General features: G+C 39.9%; 1 long non-coding RNA gene across 1 annotated transcript; it reads left to right on the top strand.

Annotated features, from left to right (window-relative positions):
* The first annotated feature begins 6,769 nt into the window (after window positions 1–6,769).
* On the top strand, window positions 6,770–7,140 carry LOC139565862 (uncharacterized). The gene is made up of 2 exons (XR_011672991.1): window positions 6,770–6,876; window positions 6,989–7,140. It is a non-coding gene; the product is annotated as an uncharacterized lncRNA (long non-coding RNA).
* The last annotated feature ends 2,762 nt before the right edge of the window (window positions 7,141–9,902 follow it).

Here is a 9,902-nt window from a genome sequence, read left to right as displayed (position 1 = left end):
TTGTTTAGTTTTTTCGGTTAAATTACTTTAATTGTATTTAGTTTTTTTTTTTTTTGTGAGCCCAACACACGATCTCTCTACAGAGAAATAAACACAAAAAAACTATGTGGGACGCTGGGCTGAAGGGAGTTGTAGTTTTCATTAAGCAAATATTCAACCTAGTTCAGGGCAGAAACGTGGTAATTAACTACAATGGAAGAGATGGAGGCTCGCACACTGTAAAAAAAAAAAAAGAATACATCCAATACTGAGGCTTGAATGCAAAATAAAGATGTTAAATCTATGATTCAGTACCTAGTACAATAGAATGCATGATCTATATTTTATACAAAATATACAAAATCAGACAGAGAAATATCATCAATTATTGCTTTTACATATGCCATTTGAACATTTCCTCAGAATAAATAACACAGGATTGTAAGAGTATAGAGCTAGAGATACCACCAGATGGGGGTATTGAACACCAGTGGGAGGCAAAATACCAGTTACAGAAAACACTTCAATAACAATTCTTCATTGTTACGCAAAAGTTTTATCTGCTGTATAGCACAGAAGGACATGGAGGAGACGGGTTGACCAGACTCTGAGAAGTTACGTGCAATAGGGGATTTAGGGTAATTTCTCCTTGCAGCACTCTTGTGTTCTATAATACCTGTTCTTATCTGTCTACTGGTTTTGCGCACGTATTGCTTATTGCATGGGCAAGGGATAAGGTATATGACGTTAGAAGAGCTGCATGTAAAGAACTGTTTGATAGTATATTGTTTGCCAGTGGCAGAGCTGCTCAATTCTCAAACTTTTTTTTACAGGAATCCCTACATGTCGCACAACTACGGCAGGGGTAGAAGCCAGTCACCTCATCCAGTCTTCCATCATTTATTTACAGGGGGACATGAGTGTCAGCCCAAACAATGAAGTCCCTGACATTCCTGGCACTGTAGTGTGAAAAGAGAGCAGGGTCAGAGACAAACTTTTGGCAAGCAGGATCAGCCATGAGCACATTCCAATGTTTCTAAATCGCTCCATTGATGTCATCACTCAAAGGAGAATATGTAGTGGAACAGACACATGAATGTTTAAAAAATAACTTGTATCCCTTCTGGTTGAAGTCTCATCAATGGTACGTACTCTACCAAGAGTATCATCAAGCCGTTATTTACAGTATAAGCGGGCCTCAAACGGTCTATACATTTTCATAGCCTAATTTTCAAAGTCTGTTTTCCCAGTAATGTGCTTCAGTCTCAGAAATTGTGTGTACGGTAATCCCTCCTTCAGAAATGTGGGATGCACACTAGAGACATGTAGTATACTGTTCTTGTCTGTAGGCTTTGTATACAAGGTAGTGGACAAGGACCCTACTATTCTATTGTACTAGGAGGTACTGATTCATGTGTGTTCTTGCTTGATCATGTGATATATGCAATTATCCTAGAAATAGAAGCCAGGTGTGTGTGCCAACGATTCACACTGATGATGGCCTGAGGCCGAAACATTTCTGTTTTGTTTTCACCTTTCATTTATGCACTGATTTATTTTTGGGGGACCATGATATTTTAATAAACATATTTATTTTGCATTCAATTCAGTTTTTTATGTTCAGGCAGGTGGATAAACTTTTGCTCGTGTTATGCTAGGTTAGATACACAGAGAAGAATGTACACAACACAACGACGAGAGAGAGGGACCGTTCATGAAAGTATGCCTTGTCTTCTTTGAATAACTAGTAAAATAATTTTGTCAGACAGCTCTGCAGCTAGCCTAGCTAAATATAATGACAAAAGACAGAACAGTATTGGGAGTACAGAGATAACGTTGTTTGGCTGCTATTGTCTGAGCAGAGATGAGGACTTTAAAAAAGTAAAGGCATCAAATAAAAACAAAGTAATATACACAACTGAAATATTGTATTATTTGATAGTAATTTCCTATTTTTCTATTGATGTCTACCCAATGTGGACCTGACAGAGACAATGGAATATTTAAAGTATTTTGGCAATTTTAATGTTCACTATTTTTGGCTTTGGAATTTCCATTAAAAAGCAAAACAATTATTAGAATTTTTATTTTACCTTTATTTAACTAGGCAAGTCAGTTAAGAACAAATTCTTATTTTCAATGACTGCCTAGGAACAGTGGGTTAACTGCCTTGGTCAGGGGCAGAACAACAGATTTTTACCTTGTCAGCTCGGGGATTCGATCTTGCAACCTTTCGGTTACTAGTCCAACGCTCTAACCACTAGGCTACCTGTTATTTCATAATGCATTTAATGAAAGACATTTTTTTTCTTCCAAAACCTTGATTATTTCTTCCATAATCGAACCAAAACCAAACCGACCCAGAAAATAACTAATTGCTCAGCACTAGCAGATACTGTTATCCAGAGCGATTTACAGTAGTACAATTAATTATGTCTTAATTTCTTGTATTTAAATTTGTTTTACTTTGGGATTATGTGTGCATTTTTATTGTATTGCAAGATATTGCTGCATTGTTGCGTCTAGAAACATAAGCATTTCGCTGTACCTGCGATAACGTCTGCAAAACTGTATACGCGACCAATACACTTTGATTTGATTCATTTTAAGATAGCTAGGTGAGACAAAAACATATCACCATTTTTATAAATGTGAAATGACGAATACCTGAAGAGCATCATGCTGAGTAAAGTAATTGAAAACTATAGGTAGAAATTGAGACACCTGTCTTCCCATACAGTGTCTGCTACTAGAAAGGTTGATCCAAAATAATGTATATATTTTCTCTAACCACTTTCAGATCGGGGTCAACATATTGTCTGCTGAAAACTGCATCGCCTCTCCATATCTGTAAGGAAGGGTCAAACACAAAACATGATATAGGTAATATAATTCTATACAATTCTACATTCTGTAGTCAAAAATAAAAGGTCCCACTTGATGATGTCATCAAGAGCAAAAACAGTGATTTTCAAAATGTGCTAAAAAAAAATCAGTCAGGGTGAGGGCATTTTCCTGCTTTCTCAATCAACGTGAATGTCGTAGACTTTGCAAATCAATGTTTTTCTTTTGATGACATTATCATTCAATTATCTTTTTAAATAGAATCCAAATTAAGAATATGAATAGTAAACAGGTTTGGCATTTTTATGTGTCCCCTGGTACACTACAAAAGTAAATGGACACCTGCTCGTCGAACATCTCATTCCAAAATCATGGGCATTAATATGGAGTTGGTCCCCCCTTTGCTGCTATAACAGCCTCCACTTTTCTGGGATGGCTTTCCACTAGATGTTTCAACATTGCTGCGGGGACTTGCTTCCATTCAGCCACAAGAACATTAGTGATGTCGGGCACTGATGTTGGGCGGTTAGGCCTTCCTCGCAGACAGCGTTCCAATTCATTAAATTCATGTTCAATGGGGTTGAGGTCAGGGCTCTGTGCAGGCCAGTCAAGTTCTTCCACACCGACCTTGACAAACCATTTTTATATGGACCTCGCTTTGTGCATGGTTGCATTGTCATGCTGAAACAGGAAAGGGCCTTCCTCAAACGGTTGCCACAAAGTTGGAAGCACAGAATCGCCTAGAATGTCATTGTATACTGTAGCGTTAAGATTTCACTTCACTGGAACTAAGGGGCCTTGCCCGAACCATGAAAAATCCCCCCAGACTTTACAGTTGGCACTATGAATTCAGGCAGGTAGCGTTCTTCTGGCATCGGCCAAACCCAGATTCGTCCGTTGGACTGCCAGATGGTGAAGCGTGATTCATCACTCCAGAGAATGCACTCCCACTGCTCCAGAGTCCAATGGCGGCGAGTTTTACACCACTCCAGCCGACGCTTGGCATTGCACATGGTGATCTTGGGCTTGTGTGCAGCTGCCATGGAAACACATTTCATGAAGCTCCCGACAAACAGTTATTGTGCTGACATTGCTTCCAGAGGCAGTTTGGAACTCAGTAGTGAGTATTGCAACCGAGGACAGAATATTTTTACGTGCTACACGCATCGGCACTCGGCGGTCCTGTTCTGTGAGCTTGTGTGGCCACTTTGCAGCTGAGCCTGAGCCATTGTTGTTCCTAGACTTTTCCACTTCACAATAACAGCACTTACAGTTGATTGGGGCAGCTCTAGTAGGGCAGAAATTTGCCGAACTGACTTGTTGGAAAGGTGGCATCCTATGACAGTGCCACATTGAAAGTCATTGAGCTCTTCAGTAAGGACATTCTACTGCCAATGTTTGTCTATGGAGATCACAAGCTGCGTGGTCGATTTTATACACCTGTCAGCAGTGGCAATTTTAGCATGTAAATCTTGAAGGATGCATGCCAGCAAAGCCACTACACAACACAACACTAAACAATACATTAATTGCACTATAACGGTGACAAACGGTGCCTACAAACTGTTAGGGCCTACATAAAGCTGTCCCAACAGCAGAGTCCCAATAGCAGTCCCAACACCTTACCACTACTACACCTGGCTATCAGCGGAGCCTTGTCTGGCAGCGAAACAGTTAATTCAGCCTCATTTTCTGCCTTAAAAAAAACATAGCTGATATTGCTGACTTGCTTAAACAAATTTGGTTTCTCCCGACAATTGAGATGTACAAACTATGGCATAAGGGGACGACAAGCGGATAAGAGGCAAACTGTAATTTAGATTAAGACATTAATGAGCGCGCTAACTATTTGTTCAGCACTTTTGAAATGTACAGCGACAGAATTCAGAACATGGGCCGTTCTTACAGTATTCTCCCTGTACACCAAGTTAGCACCATAGGATAAATAAAGGGGGCATATATGCAGACAAAGAAAGCTCTTACAATATTCAATGATTACATTTCCCTAAAACAGGTTACTGAATAGGCTACATGTGCACCACCAAGTCAGAACAGTAGGTAAAATTAAGAGGGGAAAATAGACCAAATGATTAGGGTGAGGCATACAGGCTACTAACAGCTTACTACACAACATACACTTACTACTGCTTTCTTAGCTAGAGAATACATATCTCCCTGGCATGTTACATCATTTATGCAGCAGCATACGATACATTTTTGGACTCACCTTGTTGTGCTGTGCACACATGAACAGGAAGGTGGTGCGGTGGTCCTTCGTGGGGGAAATTTTGTCATCAAACTTTGGCATGAAAGTCTGGCATTCTCTGGATTTATGGAGTTCAAGACAACTGGGAACTCTGAAAAAAACTATGTCAAATTATGATGACATCTGTGATCTTCAGGTCGTAGGTCTAGAAAGAGGCCCGGGTTCACGACTTACAATTCCGAGTTGGAAGGCCGTTCAAAACGTATTTTCCCAGTTGGAGTACGTTTTTCCTGAGTTCTCAGTTGTCTTGAACTCTGAATTCAGATTTCTCAGTTCCTAGTTAACAGTTGTTTTGAGCACGGCAGAAATCATACTTGGGACCACACAGCCACTCCACTGAATAGCAGGCTAGTGATTGCGTTTCACTGCTTGCAGTTAACCATTAATTCATTCCAAACCACTCATTGTTGAATTTGAGATTTCCAACTTGTTGTGTAATGTTTATGTCCAATGAGCACCGATACGTTTTATCTATAATTTCTCTTCATTATTTATCTTCAAATTACAAGCATTAAAAAGTATTTGCCAGTAGATTGTCCACTTGATTCATGATGATGACTACTAGCTTGCTAGCTAAGATTTTGAAAGTATGATGTTGATCAGTCCAATCAAAGCTCCTGTAGATATAATGTGATTTGATGTCATTTTATCTGTGGCCAATGACCATGGATGGGCACTTTCAGAGTTCCCAGTTGTCTTGGATGGGCACTTCTAATGTAACTATGGTAGCACCCAAGGGGCTTGCATTTTGGGGCTCTACCCTTAGATTTGGTGGTGACGTAGTGTCCCCATGAGTGACAGAACACTGAGCCAATCACGGCACAACTAGAGAACATAACCCAGTCACGGCGCAACAATAGAACATTACCAACCCCTACGCTCCGTATTTTCCCACCACCACAGAAAGCACCGAGCTAGGCTGAAACACCTGCATTTTGTAGCTACCATACTCAAGACATCAAAAAAGAGACCATGTTTGTATGCAGCTTTATTAACTCAATGATTTTTAAACATGTTTTTACATTGTTTGCAAACTGATATGTGACACCTATTAATGCCAAAATAACATGCAAAACAGGCAACCCCAAAAAATGTGGGGCTCAATGTCGGGGTCTGCCCCACCTACCCTGAATGACAGGTCGCCACTGCCCGTCAGCAACGGGTGTGACTGAAAAAGCCAAATCCACTCATTTGAAGGGGTGTCCACATACAGTATCAGTCAATGTTTGGACACACCTACTAATTCAAGGGTTTTTCTTTATTTTACTATTTTCTACATTGTAGAATAATAGTGAAGACATCAAAATCTACACACAATACCTCATAATGACAAAGTGATAACCTGTTATGGCTGCAAGGGAAATTATTGAGTAGCCAGAAAAAAGGTGCCCATTTCAAACGGCCTCGTACTCAATTCTTGCTCGTACAATATGCATATTATTTATTACCTTTGGATATAAAACACCTTCTAGTTTCTAAAACAGGTTTAATTATTTCTCTAAGTGAAACATAACTCTTTTTACAGCCCATTTTCTGGAAAAAGTGACTTTTCCAAGAAGCTATGTCTCTCTTCAAGATACTCTCTATAAAAGGCCTTGGCACTTGGGACTGTACAAACACGTCACACATCTTCCCCTGGTTGTCATGCGGAAGTGAGAGAAAAAAGGACTTGATTATCTCTGTCAGGGACTGAAAGGAACCTCTTTGAGTGATAAGTGCGCACTTTATATTTTTTTCTGGGCGCGAAGTAGGAACTGGACTGCGCTCCTGGAAAACACTCGTTATAGGTGAATATGACCTCCAGCTTCGATTTTCTTTGATACATGTCACAAAATCATCCTAAAGTATGTTTTTTCAATATACTTTAATTATATTATTGAAATTTATTCTGGACTTTAGACGTGATGCGACGCAAGAATTTTGTCAAGACGGAGAGGTTAGCACGGCATGGCCAGTGTGTCATGCTAATTCAACAGGGACATCGTTCGTTCTAGGTCCAAATGAACACGGTTCTGAACAAAGGACCCTTTGGAGAACATTCTGATGGAAAATCAACAAAGATAAGGACCCAATTTGGGATGCTTTTTCATATATCTGTCGAACTGTGCTATCGCTAGCGTTTGACTAGAATCAATGCTGCTGTGTGTTAGCTATTGTAGTAAGCTAATATAACGATATATTGTGTTTTCGCTGTAAAACACTTCAGAAATCGGAAATATTGTCTGTATTCACAAGATCTTTCTCTTTCATTAGCTATCCACCATATATTTTTCTGAAATCTTTTCTGATGTGAAATTAGAAGTTGACGTTGGTGTCTGTTTTCTCTGGCTACTGCCGTGCGATATCTGACTGTAGCTATGATGGTGGCTAAGATGGTAGCAGTAATGTAAAACTGATTTATAGCTAAAATATTCAACTTTTTCGAACAAAACATAGATTTATTGTGTAACATGTTATAGGACTGTCATCTGAGGGAGTTTTTTCTAGGTTATTTAGGTTAGTTCTAGGTTAGTTAGGTTGGCTTTGCATGCTAGCTGCATGCTAGCTGCATGCTACCGGTGCTGTGAAAAATATCTGTCTCTCTTTTTGTATTTGGTGGTGAGCTAACATGAATATATGTGGTGTTTTCGCTGTAAAACATTTAAAGAATCTGAAATATTGTCTGTATTCACAAGATCTTTGTCTTTCATTAGCTATCCACCATATATTTCTCTGAAATGTTTTCTGATGTGTAATAAGGTAGTTGAAGTTGGTGTCTGTATTTTCTCTGGCTACTCCCGTGCGATTTCTTACTGTAGCTATGATGGTAGCAGTAATGTAAAACTGATTTATAGCTAAAATATGCATTTTTTTTGAACAAAACATAGATTTATTGTGTAACATGTTATAGGACTGTCATCTGAGGTAGTTTTTTCTAGGTTATTTAGGTTGGTTTTAGGTTAGTTAGGTTGGCTTGTGCATGCTACTTCATCCTACTTGTGCTGTGAAAAATGTCTGTCCTCTTTTTTATTTGGTGGTGAGCTAACATAAATATATGTGGTGTTTTCTCTGTAAAACATTTAAAAAATCGGACATGTTGGCTGGATTGACAAGATGTTTATCTTTCAAATGCTGTATTGGACTTGTTAATGTGTGAAAGTTAAATATTTTACAAAAATAGATTTTGAATTTCGCGCCCTGCACTTGCAGTGGCTGTTGTCATATTGATCCCGATGTCGGGCTTGCAGCCTGAAGAAGAATAATTGCATATGTATTAAAAATAAACAGAAATACTTATTAATATAAGTATTCAGACCCTTTGCTACCAGACTCGAAATTGAGCTCAGGTGCATCCTGTTTCCATTGATCATCCTTGAGATGTTTTTACAACTTGATCGTAGTTCACCTGTGGTAAATTCAATTGATTGGACACGATTTGGAAAGGCACACATCTATATGGTCCCACATTTGACAGTGCATGTCAGGGCAAAAACCAAGCCATGAGGTCGAAGGAACTGTTCGTAGATCTCTGAGACAGGATTGTGTTGAGGCACAATTCTGCAGCATTGAAGGTCCTAAAGAACAAAGTGGCCTCCATCACTCTTAAATGGAAGAAGTTTGGAACCAACAATACTCTTCCTAGAGCTGACCGCCCGGCCAAACTGAGCAATCGGGGGAGAAGGGCCTTGGTCAGGGAGGTGACCAAGAATCCGATAGTCACTCTGACAGAGCTTCAGAGTTTCTCTGTGGAGATGGGAGAAACTTCCAGAAGGACCAACCATGCAGAACTCCACCAATCAGGCCTTTATGGTAGAGTGGTCAGACGGAAACCCCTCCTCAGTAAAAGGCACATGACAGCCCGCTTGGAGTTTTCCAAAAGGCACCTAAAGGACTCTCAGACCATTAGAAACAAGATTCTCTGGTCAGATGAAACCAAGATTGAACTCTTTGGTCATGAATGCCAAGCTTTACATCTGGAGGAAACCTGGCACCATCCGTACAGTGAAGCATGGTGGTGGCAGGCATGCTGTGTGGATGTTTTTCGGCGGCAGGGACTGGGAGACTAGTCAGGATCGAAGGAAATATGAACAGAGCAAAGTACAGAGATATTCTTGATGAAAACCTGCTCCAGCGCGCTCAGGACCTTAGACTGGGGCGAAGGTTCACCTTCCAACTATACAACGACCAGAAGCACACAGCCAAGACAACGCAGGAGCGGGTTCAGTGACAAGTCTCTGAATGTCCTTGAGTGGCCCAACCAGAGCCTGGACTTGAACCCATCGAACACCTCTGGAGAGACCTCAAAATAGCTGTTTTAGCAACGCTCCCCATCCAACCTGAAAGAGCTTGAGAGGATCTGCAGAGAAGAATGGGAGAAACTCCCCAAATACATGTGTGCCAAGCTTGTAGCGTCATACCCAAGAAGACTTTAGGCTGTAATCGCTGCCAAAGGTGCTTCAACAAAGTACTGAGTAAGGGTCTGAATACTTATGTAAATGTGTATTTCAGTCTTTTATGAGGGGGAAAAAACATTTTAGAATAAGGCTGTAACGTAACAAAATGTGAAAAAAGTCAAGTGGTCTGAATTCTTTCAGAATGCACCGTATACTGTAGTCTTATAAATTGGAGGAAAATACAAATACAAGCTATACTTATGACATATTTTCTTTCATAGTGTAAATATGTCACAAGCGCTCACAAAGAACAAACAGAATGCTTTATCAGTCAGATGCTTGTTTGTTCCAATAAAACCAATGTCAGGAATGCATTGAACGGTCTAAATAAAACACGCAACCCCTGTATTTGTGTTTGGGTTCCATGTTTTTTTAAATTA

This window comes from Salvelinus alpinus, chromosome 2 (assembly GCF_045679555.1).
Source record: "Salvelinus alpinus chromosome 2, SLU_Salpinus.1, whole genome shotgun sequence".
Lineage (NCBI taxonomy): Eukaryota > Metazoa > Chordata > Actinopteri > Salmoniformes > Salmonidae > Salvelinus > Salvelinus alpinus.
Note: the sequence above shows the minus strand (reverse complement) of the source record. Positions and strands in the feature narration are given on the sequence as shown.